Below are 16,364 nucleotides of genomic sequence, written 5' to 3'. Positions count from 1 at the left end.
TGAGTCGGTGATGCCATCCAACCATCTCATCCTGTCATCCCCTTTTCCTCTTGCCTTCAGTCTTTCCCAGCTTCAGGGGCTTCTCAACTGAGTCAGTTTTTCACATCAGGTGGAAACAACCTACATGTCCATCAACAGGTGAATGGATGAAGAAGATATAGTTTATATATATACATATAAAACACTGAGCATCTTTTCATGTGCCTGCTTGCCATCTGTATGTCTTCTCTGGAGAAATATTTCTTAGAGTCTTTGCCCATTTTTTGATTGTGTTGTTTGTTTTGTTATTGTTCAGTTGTTTGAGCTATTTGTATATTTTGGAGATTAAGCTTTTGTCTGTCACATCATTTGCAAATATTTTCTCCCATTCTGTAAGTTGTCTTTTTGTTTGGTTGATTGGTCTCCTTTGCTGGGCAGAAAATTTATGTTTTGTTTAGGTCCCATTTGCTTTTGTTTTTGTTTCCACTGGGAGACTGACCCAAGAGCACATTAGTACAATTTATGTCAGAGAATGTTTTGCCTATGCTCTCTTCTAGTTTTACAGTGTCATGGTTTACTTTAGCATTCTGCATATAAATGAGATCATATGGTCATATGGTATTTTTCTTTCTTGGGCTAACTCATTTTACTTCACATAATGACTTCAAGATACATCCTTGTTGTCACAGATTACAAAATTTCATTATTTTTCATGGTTGAGTTATAGTCCATTACTAATGTATACTACATTTTAGTTATCCATCCATCCTTTAATGGTCCTTTAGGTTGTTTCCAGACTCATATTTTCTCTTTCCTAGGCCTGAATCAGCCTTTTACTGGAGAATGGTAGAGATCATGGTCTGGATACTAACTGTGCTTCTTGCTACTATGGCTTTACTTCTAGATCTCAGCAGATAGAGGTAGCAATATGCATGCATGTATGTATGTTAACCCACACGTACACACATTATGTATACTGTTTTATGGAAGACATGTTCAGATTGCTTACTTTTGTACCCCTCTATATTAGTTTCCTAGGGTTTCTGTAACAAAGTACCCAAAACTGGTTGGCTTAAAAAGATAAATATAGTCTCTCATAACTCTGGAGGCTAAAAGGCTAAAAACAAAGTTGGTTTCTTCTAGAGACTCTAAGGGACAGTCTGCTCTGAGTTTTTGATGTTTGCAGTAATCCTCAGTGTTCTTGGACTTGCAGATGAGTAATTCCTGTCTCTGCCTTCAACATTCCTTGTTGTTTCTCCTTGTATGTTTCTGTCCAAATGTTCCTCTTCTTACAGGGACATCAGCCATTGGGGCCTGCTCTAATTCAGTACTACCTTATTTAACTTGATTGTATCTTCAAAGAACTAATTTCCAAATAAAGTTACTTTTACACCTTCTAAGTAGACCTGCATTTTGGGGGGAAACTCTTCAACCCACTGAGAAACAAAGTAACTTACAGGTGTATAGTGTTTGCATACAATCCTTTTTGTTGTTAACCTTAGTAAATTTATCAAATTACTGCCTTACAAGGTTACTGTACCAGTTCTTTAGTGTCTTTTATGTCTTCCTTTTCTGCTCTTTTGTTCTCAGTGCCTCTCCCCCAAATTTCTGATAATGACTAATCTGTTTTCTGTTACTATAAAGTGATCTTTTCAAGTCTAATTGTGTGGAATCATACAGCATGCAGTTTTTTTTTTGGGGGGGGGTGAGTGCATTCTTTAATTAGAAATATAAGATATACCCATTTATTCCATAAACCATAGAGTTTTTTATTTTTATTGCTGTGCAGTATTCTGTTATATGCATTTGCTGGTTTATTTATCTCTTTTCTTATTTAAGAAAATCTGGGTTATTTCAAGTTTTGGCAATTATAAGTAGAACTGCTATAAATATTAATGTACAAATTTTTGTATAAGATGTTTTCAATTTATTTTAGTAAATACCTAGGGGTGGGATTGTTGGCCTTGTTTATAAGATTCCTATCCAGATATCCTTCATTCTGGTAATTTCCTCCAGGCATATACAAAACTAATCATAATTGACACCACTTTTGTGTGGCAGTGGCCAGAAATCTGGTCTGCAACCTCTTGTTTCAGAGTGATAAAACTTGGAAAGAATTATTCTTTCCAATAAAGATCCATTTTAATCAAAATTACTACAAAACAGTTACTCCCTCATTGACCTTACTAGTAAAGAGGAAGTTGGAGATGGGCATTATAAAAAAAAAAAGACTAGTATGAGAATTTCTTATTAGTAATATCTTTTATTTCATAAGAAAAGATGTACCTGAGCATATTCTGTTGCATTACAGCTTAAAGTTTAAACCTTAGTATTAGAAAATGCATGCTATTGATTAAAAATACAATTTATTTGTTAAAAATGAATACTGAACCTCTGTAAGTAATTTATTTTGACAGTTTATTTGAGGACTACATTCTAGAACCTATTTGTTATGAGGTTTTTATAGAGAGTATTGCTGTGGAAAGTCTTAAATCCATGTTGATCTGGTAGACTTCACATGTGCACTTGGTGTAAGAAACCAGGATTTGGTGCCAAATCTCCTAAGTCCCTTTTTCTTTTTTCCCTCTTTCCATCTCTCACCCTTCCCCTCCTCTCCTATCCCCTTCTTTATTTTAATCTGTGCCTCCTTTTCTCTCACTTCCCTCTCTTTTTTCTTATTTTTAGCCTATGTGTATATATATATATCACTCACTATGTTCCAAGAGCTCAGTTCCGTTCAGTCGATCAGTCATGTCCGACTCTTTGCAACCTCATGGACTGAAGCATACCAGGCTTCCCTGTCCATCACCAACTCTTGGAGTTTACTCAAACTTATGCCCATTGAATCGGTGATGCTATCCAGCCATCTCAACCTCTGTCGTCCCTGTCTCTTCCTGCCCTCAATCTTTCCCAGCATCAGCGTTTTTCAAATGAGTCAGCTCTTTGCATCCATCAGGTGGCCAAATTATTGGAGTTTTAGCTTCAACGTCAGTCCTTCCAATGAACACCCAGGACTGATATCCTTTAGGATGGACTGGTTGGATCTCCTTGCAGTCCAAGGGACTCTCAAGTCGTCTCCAACACCACAGTTCAAATCATCAACTTTTCGGTGTTCAGCTTTCTTCAGAGTCCAACTCTCACATCCATATGTGACTACTGGGAAAACCATAGCCTTAACTAGATGGACCTTTCTTGACAAATGTCTCTGCTTTCTAATATGCTGTCTAGGTTGGTCATAACTTTCCTTCCAAGGAGTAAAGCGCCTTTTAATTTCATGGCTGCAGTCACCATCTGCAGTGATTTTGGAGCCCCCAAAATAAAGTCTGCCACTGTTTCCCCATCTATTTACCATGAAGTAATGGTACCAGATGCCACTATCTTAGTTTTCTGAATGTTCAGTTTTAAGCCAACTTTTTCACTCTCCTCTTTCACTTTCATCAAGAGACTCTTTAGTTCTTCACTTTCTGCCATAAGGGTGGTGTCATCTGCATATCTGAGGTTATTGGTATTTGTCCCGGCAATCTTGATTCCAGCTTGTGTTTCTTCCAGGCCGGTCTTTCTCATGATGTACTCTGCATATAAGTTAAATAAGCAGGGTGACAATATACAGCCTTGACGTACTCCTTTTCCTATTTGGAACCAGTCTGTTTTTCCACATCCAGTTCTAACTGTTGCTTCCTCACCTGCGTGCAGATTTCTCAGGAGGCAGATCAGGTGGTCTGGGAATCCCATCTCTTGAATAATTTCCCACAGTTTGTTGTGATCCACACAGTCAAAGGCTTTGGCATAGTCAAGAAAGCAGAAATAGATGTTTTTCTCAAACTCTCTTGTTTTTTTTGATGATCCAATGGATGTTGGCAGTTTGACCTCTGGTTCCTCTGCCTTTTCTAAATCCAGCTTGAACATCTGGAAGTTAATGGTTCACGGATTGTTGAAGCCAGGCTTGGAGAATTTTGAGCATTACTTTACTAGCATGTGAGATGAGTGCAATTGTGTGGTAGTTTGAGCATTCTTTGGCATTGCCTTTCTTTGGGTTTGGAATGAAAACTGACCTTTTCCAGTCCTGTGGCCACTGCTGAGTTTTCCAAATTTACTGGCATATTGAATGCAGCTCTTTCACAGAATCATCTTTTAAGTTATGAAATAGCTTAACTGGAATTCTATCACTTCCACTAGCTTTATTCATAGTGATGCTTCCTAAGGCCCACTTGACTTCACATTCCAGGATGTCTGGCTCTAGGTGGGTGACCATTTTGCTTTTTTGCATTTCTTTTTCTAGGGGATGGTCTTGATCCCTATTTCCTGTACAATGTCACAAACCTCCGTCCATAGTTTATCATGCACTTGGTCTATCAGATCTAGTCCCTAAAATCTATTTCTCACTTCCAGTGTATAATCGTAAGGGATTTGATTTAGGTCATACCTGAATAGTCTAGTGGTTTCCCCTATTTTCATCAATTTAAGTCTGAATTTGGCAATAAGGAGTTCACAATCTGAGTCCCAGTCAGCTCCTGGTCTTGTTTTTGCTGACTGTATAGAGCTTCTCCATCTTTGGCTGCAAAGAATATAATCAATCTGATTTTGGTGTTGACCATCTGGTTATGTTCATATGTAGAGTCTTCTCTTGTGTTGTTGAAAGAAGGTGTTCCAAGAGCTATTCTAAGTTTTAAATCTTAACTCACTCAATCCATTTAATACTTTATTTCCTAGGAACTATTATTAGTTTCATTTTACTAATTAGCAATCTGACCCAAGGGATTTCTAAGTTACGTCTTTGTGCTCATGAGTTTATGTCACTGACTTAAGCTAGTTCATTTTAAGTCTAAGTCTTATTGCTCCTTGTTTTGTTTCTTGATTACACATGTGCTGTTTTAGTCCTCTCTGTATTCCTAATAGTCCTAGCATAGTACCTTATGAAAGTCAGAGCTCAATAAATACCTGATAATTTGAAATAACTGGGGATGAAGATTAATAAATGGGGATAGCTTTTTTTCTTGAGACATCAGTGCTTTACTATTTCAGCATATTTCACTTTTTGAGTAAGAAGATTACTAATTTGTTAATATGAATGAATAAACATGTACAAAATGTTCTCATGAAGTGCATGGCAATTAAAAAACCTGTAGAATCACTGAATTTTAGAATTAAGAAACCTTGGAGATTCAGTCTAATTTTTCATTCCATTGATGAAGAATCAAGCTTCAGGGATGCTAAGCAATGTAGGCCGAGTCACTCCTGAGTCCCAAAGTGATGGATTTTGGTGATCATACTGCCTTCCTCTGAACTATGGCCTCTGTTCTTAATTTTTGATACATAATACAGATAAATACCTGGTGACAGCCCCAGACTGAACACCTTAAACTTTGCTCAAGCTCTCACGCTGAACTCTGTTTTTAGGCTCTTGCCATACAAGTATAATTATTCTCAATACAGGGGCTTTTATTTGTAAATCATAATACTTTCCAAATAAACTGAATTTACAGGTGAGGAGATGTCAGATACTCATCTACATGACAGCATTTTTTCTATCCCAAGACAAGATGATATGTTTCATGGCTAACCTTACTCACTATGGCTCCCTTCCTGGTGCTCCTTTTCTTTTCTGATTCTGTTTCTAACCTCTTACCTTCTACTTAAGTGATTGCTACTTCCCCATACCTCCAACCATGTCTTTGATACTCTCCTTTTTGAAGTCTTTAGCCAGATTTCAACAAATAGCTGTTAATAAAGAGATACTACAGAACAGTTCTCTTTTAATATACAGGATCCCATCAGAAACATTCCTACCCTAAAATATAGGCTAATTATTGTCCCCAAAGTTATTTCCTACAATTGTGGTTATTCATACAAACAACTTTGCTTCTTGATTTTTGTATTATATGTTTTCAGGTATTTCTGGTAAGGTCTGGATCTCTTAGGGATTTTTTTGGTGTAGTAGTGTTATTAACCCATTAACTCATATAATCCTTTTGAGAAGATAATTTTTATAGCTCCCAAGATATAGACATTAAATTTAGATCTTGACATTAAATTTTTAAAACTGTGACCCTTTTTGTCTGAATAAGTTGTGCTCTAGAAACCATAGGTTCTAATTTTCTTCATCTGGGATTATAAGAGAATCTGACAGAAAATTTCTTTGAAATGGATTACCCTGAATATCAATTCATTTTTTCCTGAAACTTATTGGCATGATCTTTTATTAAATCTGCTAGAAACTCTGTCAGTTACTTGAATAGCATATGAAAATATATGATGTTTAAGTATTCAAAGGCAAAACCCCCCTCACTTAAAAGAAATATTGAATGAATAATTGAAATAAACTTAGGACCTGACCACAATGTTGCAATTACTGTCTAAAAGTCCCTGTGGTTGGATAATTCTTTAAAAACAGAAAGCTGTTTTGATCAAAGCCAGATGTTCCTATTTTTAAGCACATTTCCTCAGTAAAGGATTTTCATCTTCAAAAAGGAAAAAGCAGACATTGCCTTCAACCTACAGTGTTTGAGCCCCAGGGAAATAACACTGGTTTGATAAAAGCAGGAATGCTTATTGCTTATGTTTTGCTTTGGACAGTTGGTGTGAAAGAACTAGGGTGTGAAGAAAGCTTGGCCTTTGGATTGTTAGCTGTTTGAGTTGTGGATATGTAGTCGGTATTTGTAGCATGAAGCAAAGATAAAGTGTACAAGGGTTTTGTGGATATTACAAATAAAATGATTCAGAACCTTATAGAACTTATAGTGATTTACCTTTAAGCTTTGTAATGGTTGATAAAAACAGAGGAGGAAATATAGCTTGCCAACTTTAGAAAAGTGATGTTGATTAGTGTATGATGGTGCTTTAAGAACTGTTGAAGAATTCTTGGTAAATCGGTACTTAATAAATGTTACAGATTACAGTAAACCAATTTAATTCTCTCTGCTGCTCAGATTTCTGGTGAGGAAATTTAATGATGTGGATAGATTTCTGGCTGAGCTAATACTATCATTTACAATAATTCTTCTGACTTGTAATATTTGTAAGTACCTTATAAAAAGAAAATAATAGGCTTTCTCTTGGATTTTCTATTATAAAAAGCTATTTTCAAGTATTTAAGATTGAAAACTTCATAAGATAATACAAATAATACTTGTAGTAATCTCTGTGAAGAATAAGTACACTCAAGGATTCTCTTCATCAACTGTTACACATCAGTAAGTTTCTTACAATAACTTGGCGTAGAATCTTATTCAGTTAGTTAATGAAAGTGCACCTTGACAAAATAAAAATTCAATTTTAAAATAGTCTAGTCTATTTAGCCTAATCCTTTACTGATCAACTGTTTATATTTTATACTTTAAAGCTTGTTTTATAATTTTTTCTTCTTCACAATCCCCCCAACAGAAAGAGGCTTCCACTTGCAGAACAGAGAAAATACTCTAGTTTAAGCAAAGTGTATGTAATATAAGAAATAACGTGTTTACACTATCATTGGAAAGCCTGGACAGCAAGCTTTAGACTGAACCTTCAGGAAGAATTCTAATATCAATAACTCGGCACTTACCCTACAAGGAAAACTTGATTTCTCCAACCAGGAAGCCCCTGTCTGAACTGCTGAAAACAGGATCTCAGAGCCCTAGCTGCAATCTGGGGATCATAAAACTACCACCTGAAGTGATCTAGGGCAAACCGATCTCTTGATTCTGGCAATAGGGATCATGCAAATGTTGTCCAGAGCCAGACAACTTGTGAATATACTTTATATTACATTGAAATGAATAAGCCAAACATTCATGACTCACCTGTACTCATAGGATCCTAGTTCTCTTTGTTTCCACTGACTATATTACTGGTGATCTCCCAAGCATCTCAGAAGTACTTGGACATAACACTTCTCCTCTAGCATCTGTGCTTTTTAGCTTTACCCTGTGCAAAGCAGGTGCTGGCCCCCTTCTTCTGCTAAATTACAGGGTCTGATCTGCTTAGCCACTCTCTGATGTGGATATCACTGCTCTGGTAGAACAGCTGCCACCTTCTCCTGCTACAGCCTGGCAAATTCAGTGATATGTTGGACTTGGTACATACTAGCTGACAAGAGCCAATTATTAAATACATTTAAGCTTTGTTAGCCATTTACAAAACACAGACATCATTAAAAAATTAAATTAGATAAATTTAAATGAACTACCAACCTGTTGTCCCTGAGTAGAGCTGAGAACAGAACGTGCAGAGGCATTTCATTATACAGTATATCTACATACAGGTGCAGTAGCTGTAAACAGCCCCAGAAGCACAGAAAAGAGTGAAATGTAAAAAAATTAGGAGTTGATACATTTCAATTACTTATGCCTTTGTGTCTGCGATCCCAAGTTGACAAGAATCTGGCGATCAGATGTGTGTATCTCTGTGCCCTAACTTAACAACCTTGTCTGCCTCCTCCCCTACCTCCCACCAACTGCCTTCAAAATCTAGCATCTCTTCTGGGATACCAACTAAAAACCCTTTTCCCACCATTTTACCAAAACAATTGCACCCACCCATCTATTTCTTAGCTCCTTGCTTTTCAAGTTGAGTGTTTGGGGAAAATAATTTTGAAATAGCTTTTTTTTTTTTTTCTGAGTACTCAAGTCTGACCCTCTCTAAAAGATTGTGTATATAAGAGCTTTATGCACATATGTGTTTTAGGGATTTTATTCTGAATACTTATTTTAGCAACAGACTGATGCTGAAGCTGAAACTCCAACACTTTGGTCACCTAATGCGAAGAACTGACTCACTTGAAAAGACCCTGATGCTGGGAAAGATTGAGGGTGGGAGGAGGAGGAGAAGGGGACGACAGAGGGATGAGATGGCTGGATGGCATCACCAACTCAATGGACATGAGTTTGAGCAAACTCTGGGGGTTGGTGATGGACAGGGAAGCCTGGCATGCTTCAGTTCACGGGGTCGCAAAGAGTTGGAAAGGACTGAGTGACTGAACTGAACTGAACTGAATGGTAGTACCCAGTTGAACCCATCTGCTCCTTTCTCCACAGAAGGGAGTGGACATTCTGATTTCCAGGCCACTTTTATCTTTCACATGTATTTTCTCACCCTCTTACCTTCTGGGATAACCCTAGGACATGCACTTTTCGCTCCTTCCTTTCTCTGGAGCTCCTTTCTGGGCTGGTGGCCAACTGTGTCTCGTTCCAAGGCACCAGAGAGACGGGCTTTTACACATGGCATTAAATAAGGCTGTTAGCGTTAGATCTGTTAACACTGATGGAGCAAGATAATACATGAGTAATGATGGGGCGTCCACATTCTCAAGCCTTTTCATGGCACTCTACTTGTTAATATGCAAGTAAAGTGACTAAACCTCCATTCTTTGTGGACTAAAAAAGTCAGGATTGTTTCCAATGTTTCTGAAGAATCCTAAGGGAGTACCAATATTTTCTTTTTTCTTACCCTTGTGTCACCAGAGATTTCATCATGGATTTTTCTTTTTTTAATTAACATTTTATTTTATATTGAGGTATAGCCAATTAACAATATTATGATAGTTTCAGGTGAACAGTGAAGGGACTCAGCGATACATAAATATGTATCCATTCTCCCCCAAACTCCCCTTCCATCTAGGCTGCCTCATAACTTTTAACTTTGAAGAGTTCCCTGTGCTATACAAAAAGACCTTGTTGGTTAACCATTTTAAATATAGCAGTGTGTACCTGCTGATCCCAAACTCCCTAACTATTCCTTAATATATTTTTCTAATTAAAACAGCAGTCTTTTTCCTGCTGCATCCAAACCTAAATGTGTCAATGACCACAGTTTTCCTGATAAATCAATTTTTTCTTTGTGATCAGGTATATCTAAGCCTGGTTCTGATTCATTTTATAACCATGAAGAAACTTCTGCCTGGAAATAAGAATTATTTTTAAACATTCAGACCGAACTTTACATCTTTTGTGATTCATTCCGCATCTGTAAAAATCACAATGTATCTTTGTTAGTGGAGACTTTTGTAATCTTAGTGAACAATGCTACACAGTAGTGAACACTGGGAAAGTCTGAAATATCTTTGGCTTGTTAACTGCTAACCTATTTTAAAATACTCCCATAGTTTGACAGAAAGTTTTCTCAATCACTAATTACCTCTGTGCTTTGGAAAGGGTCATGAGACACTGTAGATGTCAAAAGTTTTTGTCTCTTCCTCAGGTTTCTTTGAGGGGCAAATGTATCTCAAGCACGGCTACAGAGACTGAATATGAGGAAATATAATTCTAAAAAGTCAGATGGGGGTAAGGACAACATTTAGATAAAGATTGTTAAATTACATTATAATAGGCCTCCAGGAAGTATATTCTTCATTTTCTTTCACACCCCCACAGATTTTTCTCAGTGAATACTGTCTGAAGAATCTCTTTATCAAGTAGCAAAAAAAAAAAAAAGCATGATTTCATCATACTATTCATATTTATATTGATTTGTATAAAATCATAATCTTTAAAACATTCTAACTAGTATCCAGGAATGTTAAATAACTGTTAACTTGAGGTTAGTTAATTTAATTTGCAAGTTTCCTTTATTAATGAACAAATACTTAGTGATTTTTAACTTTCACTGTTATAATCTAAAGATTAATTTATTATAAGAATTTAAAATTGGAGTGCTCTTTTCACATGAAAACAATGATGGAAATATGTTCACAAAAGAGATTTAATATTATAGCTGATATACTGTATATTTACAGTGATAAAATACTGATCTGGTAGTAATAATTACAAAGATAATAAAAATGAATCAAATCGTGATATATTGTCTTGAATACTGGTATATGAAGTTTGCTTAAAGGAAAAATAATAGAAAGAATTAGAGAAGGAAATGTCAACCCACTCTGGTATTCTTGCCTGGAAAACCCCATGGAAAGAGGAGCCTGGCGGGCTCCAGTCCATTGGGTGGCTAAGAGTCGGATATGACTAAACGAATTCACTTTACTTAATAGAAGGAAGGAAGTTGGGTATTTTTTAAGGGCACAGGTAGCTGATTAAATAGATGATTATTTTTTGATCAAATGCACCTTCATCTTGGTATACATGATATACAAAGAACTCTGTCTTCTTGGTGGTTATTTCTTTTTCCTTTATGAGGTAGGTACAGGAGAAGGCAATGGCACCCCACTCCAATACTCTTGCCTGGAAAATCCCATGGATGGAGGAGCCTGGTAGGCTGCAGTCCATGGGGTCGCTAAGAGTTGGACACGACTGAGCGTCTTCACTTTCACTTTTCACCTTCATGCATTGGAGAAGGAAATGGCAACCCACTCCAGTGTTCTTGCCTGGAGAATCCCAGGGACAGGGGAGCCTGGTGGGCTGCCGTCTATGGGGTCGCACAGAGTCGGACACGACTGAAGCGACTTAGCAGTAGCAGCAGCAGTGTTCGTCAGGAGAAATGTAGATGAATGTTTCTCAGGTAGATAGGAAACAACTGGGTCAATAGAAAAGCAAGGAAAATATTTAATACCTTAAACATATAGTGCATATACATGGAAAAGTTAATGTATATGATTGAATTTATTGAATTTTGACAGAGAGGAGATAAAAACATCTTGTGTACTGATTTTTTTGAGATCCCAGAGAGGATTGTGTCTGAAAGGTTCTGCTTTTGGCCGTTAGGTGACTCCGTCAATCCAGTACCTTGGTAGCTGTCTGGTGAGTAAGGGAATGAATTTTAGATCACCACAGATGCCTGAACTAAAAACTGCTTGGGAACTTTGACTCCTCTATCTTCTTAATTTTCCAATATACACACTTAGAAAATGCTATCAATTTTGCCTCCGAGCAATTTTAAATCTGTCCTCTCACCACTCGAACACCGTTACCCTACTATATTTATCAAGCTCCATTACTTTTTATAGTTTTCTGATTAGTTGCTAGGATGCCACTTTCTTCCTACATTAATAAACAGTCTTTACATTAATGGATTGAGAATTCTAGTCTAAAATGTTCTGATCAGCATAGTAGTGTAATCATACTTAAGGTTTAGTAAATTCTGTGTCTAGGTCTCAGGCCAGTTGGAGCCTAATAGTGGGCTGAAATCTGTTTAAGATGTTTAGAAAATAGAGCCATTTACACAGCATACATCAATTGAGAGAATAATAAATTGTTTTCATCTGTTTTCCACTACCTAGATAAAATTTATTTCAGTAGTCATCATTTTAGTGGACTTGAATTTATTAGTAATTGTAATTGAAGTTAGGTTTAATTAATATATATTGAGATTTAACAATCATTAAAAATTATACCTTGAAACTTGGGTATTATAAATTAGTAACTAAAGAACTAGATGAGAATATAATGTTCTTATATACTTGGAAAGGCACTGATTTAGTGTTCTTTACCACAAATGGATTATCTTGACACCCTGTTATTAATAAAAATGTAGGGTTACCATACTCAGAAATTTCTATCATATGAATCAATGCTAAAAAACAACAAATATGGATTTTATGGTTTCCTCTTTAAATTATCTTCTTTGTCCAGAGGGAAACAGTGATGACATTGTTGTTTGAAGTCCTTTATATTCTAATTTTACTGACAGTTCCATTCTCATTTTTTTTGCCACTTCTTCCATCTATTCTATATGTGACCAAAGCCGCAGCCACAACTGCCTGGTTACTTAGCAGGCAAAATCTGACTCTTCTTCAGGGACCATCTCAACATCTTCCACAGTCCCTCTGGTGATCATTCACCGCTCTCTGTGCTCCCTAAACACTGTACTCAAACCTTGTTCATAGCACTCATTTAGTTTAGAGCAGGCTTCTGCACTACACTCTGATACTTGAGAATAAGGACAGTGCTATGTTCTTTGTATCCCAAAGCCCCGAAGCAGAGCATGTGGCCCATAGGCAACACTGAACACAGGTTTAACTGATTGGTATAGAAGGCACATTTTATGTCGCTCCTGTCTATGTATTTGAATCTTCAGCAGAGCTTAATGAACATACAGATACTAAGGTGCCATTCTCTATCTACCGAATCAGTTCTCTCTGAGAGGTGGGTCTAGGTCTGTGTGCTTGGAGCAGAAGCTCCACAGTTGATTCTAATGTGGGATTGATATATATGCACTACTATGTGTAAAGCCGATAGCTAGTAGGAACCTGCTGTTCAGCACAGGGAGCTCAGCTCTGTGTGCTCTAGTGGCCTAGATGGGTTGGGGGTGGGATAGGGGTGGAGTGGGAAGAAGGTCCAATAAGTAGGGGATTGATGTGTGTATATATATATATATATAGCTGATTCGCTTAATTTTACACCAAAAGCTAACACAACATTGTAGAGTAACTCTGCCCCAATTAAAAAAGAATGCATTCTGATGTTGAAAACATACAAACAAAAAAAATTAGGATTATAGTTCTTTTTCCATTAGATGGTGGGTGAGTGCTCAACAAAATGTCATGATGGGTAATGAATTTTGATAAAAGTCAGCTTTTTTTTTTTTAATTTTGCAAGTGTGACACATGTAACTGCAGGTAAAATAGTCAGAGTTATCTGCTTACTGGTGAAAGAGCAAGAGAAAATCCAAGCTGTGGAAGTTTTGTGTAATAGTTCTGCCAGTACATTGTCACCATATTTATCCAATAAGAGACTTTATTTTTAATCAGCCCTGTGAAACATTGATGGTCTAAACAATGTTTATTTGAAATGCAGGTGTTACTCGGAAGGTTAGGTTTCTTAATGTGTTTACTACAATAACACATAATTGATTTCCACCTGAATAAGATCTGTATCATTGTGAGTTTCAAAAATTTGACTGGGAAATAGAAAGGGTAAAAGATATTTTTGGACTATTAGAACTCAAAGATTTTTGAATGTTGAGGTGTCAATAAATGCACTGAGAATGAGAGAGAAATCTGGAAGGAAGTGGAGCTAGAAAAGGACAGAAAAATATCAAAGAAAACGTGGCTTAGGAGTTTAGCTCAGAACTGGCATGTTGAGCTGTGTGCTACTGAAAACCATCCTTCAGCTAAGTTTTGAAATACTACACACATTTTTAAAATTTCTGTGCAATGTGTGTCATTTGGAGAGCATTCAGTAAGCCTGGCCCGTTAGAGAATGGGTTACTCCTTTGCATTTTTCAAACTTCTAAACTCTGTGATTCATTTATTAATAATATTAGAATGCATTGAATTAGTGTAGTGTGACGGGCTATTGATTTCTGCAAATACCATGTATATTATCTAGGATCAATATATTTCATTACCATATTGGTAAATCTTGTGTCTGGAATTGTATTTTGAAAATGATCTTACTCTCAATCTTAAAAGTCTATTAATGGCTGCCTAATTATAGGAAAACTTTATCAACATTTATACAATATTTTCATACTTAACTAAAACTTTGCTCATGATTTCTTCATGGAAATTTTCCTTATTCTCACAACTCACTTTCTGTATATTGCTTTATTTGTGAATAATATCTGAATTGTAATGATCTCAGTACTCCCTAAGGTAACTCTACATAGAGTATTATCATCATTATTTGATTACTTGTTCCACTCCTTCGTCTGGCTGTGTCATAATCTCTCTTTTATTTTAGATTCCCATTATTATAATTACATTTTGACAGCCTCTGTTAATATCTTTTCTAAAACATTTCATTTGACTGATTGAATACATTTTATTTCAATTATACCTGATTGATTTCTAATAATGATAGTTAATGTCAATAATACCTTTAAAAATAGATAATTATTATTTTGATAGTTAATAATTTGAGGGAAAATTTTTCTGTTGGCAAACATTGTTTCTTTAGTTAGATATGAGAAAAATGGGGTAAAGGGTTAATGATACTGCTCTGTATTTGCATGTTATATGAAGACTATACACTGCAGATATATGCATATACCACCTTTCACTACATTTTTTTTTAATGTTAAAAATAAATTTGGCTGTGCTGGGTACTGCTGTACAGCCTTTTCTCTAGTTGTGGCAAGCAAGGGCTGTTCTCTAGTTGCTGTGCCTGAGCTTCTCATTGTGATGACTTCTATTGTTGTGGAGCACAGACTTCAGGGCATGCAGGTTTAAGTAGTTATGGCTCTGGGATCTGCAGCACAGGCTCAATAGTTGTGACGCACGGGCTCAGCTATTCCTCGGGTCGCATGTGCGACCCTCCCAGATCAGGGAATGAACCGGTGTCTCCTGTATTGGCAGGCAGATTACTCACCACTGAGCCACCAGGGAGGCTCCCTAAAATATTTTATTTTATTTTTTTATTTTTATTTATTTATTTATTTTTTAAGTTTGTTCATTTTCTTGTATTGTTACCAAAAACATGAATTACACTTTTACACCAGGTTTATCTTCTTTTTTTTTTTAATTTTTAGTTTTTTATTTTTTAAATTTTAAAATCTTTAATTCTTACATGCATTCCCAAACATGAACCCCCCTCCCACCTCCCTCCCCAGAACATCTTTCTGGGTCATCCCCATGCACCAGCCCCAAGCATGCTGCATCCTGCGTCAGACATAGACTGGCGATTCAATTCACATGATAGTATACATGTTAGAATGTCATTCTCCCAAATCATCCCACCCTCTCCCTCTCCCTCTGAGTCCAAAAGTCCGTTATACACATCTGTGTCTCTTTCCCTGTCTTGCATACAGGGTCGTCATTGCCATCTTCCTAAATTCCATATATATGTGTTAGTATACTGTATTGGTGTTTTTCTTTCTGGCTTACTTCACTCTGTATAATCGGCTCCAGTTTCATCCATCTCATCAGAACTGATTCAAATGAATTCTTTTTAACGGCTGAGTAATACTCCATTGTGTATATGTACCACAGCTTTCTTATCCATTCATCTGCTGATGGACATCTAGGTTGTTTCCATGTCCTGGCTATTATAAACAGTGCTGCAATGAAAGCAATCTTGAGAAAGAAGAATGGAACTGGAGGAATCAACTTGCCTGACTTCAGGCTCTACTACAAAGCCACAGTCATCAAGACAGTATGGTACTGGCACAAAGACAGACATATAGATCAATGGAACAAAATAGAAAGCCCAGAGATAAATCCACACACATATGGACACCTTATCTTTGACAAAGGAGGCAAGAATATACAATGGAGTAAAGACAATCTCTTTAACAAGTGGTGCTGGGAAAACTGGTCAACCACTTGTAAAAGAATGAAACTAGATCACTTTCTAACACCTAAAATATTTTAATTTGTTCCTGAACTTTCGTGCCCCAAAATGAAAAGGAATTAAATTAACAAAATTATTTCCACTAGTTTTAATGGAAAAAATAATATATTTTATCCCAACCCAGTCAGTTCAGTTGCTCAGTTGTGTCTGACTCTTTGTGACCCCATTAACCCCAGCATGCCAGGCCTCCCTGTCCATCACCAACTCCCAGAGTTTACCCAAACTCAT

The sequence above is a fragment of the Ovis canadensis genome, chromosome 2, assembly GCF_042477335.2.
Source record: "Ovis canadensis isolate MfBH-ARS-UI-01 breed Bighorn chromosome 2, ARS-UI_OviCan_v2, whole genome shotgun sequence".
NCBI classification, from domain to species: Eukaryota; Metazoa; Chordata; class Mammalia; order Artiodactyla; family Bovidae; genus Ovis; species Ovis canadensis.
This window is presented reverse-complemented; position numbering follows the sequence as displayed.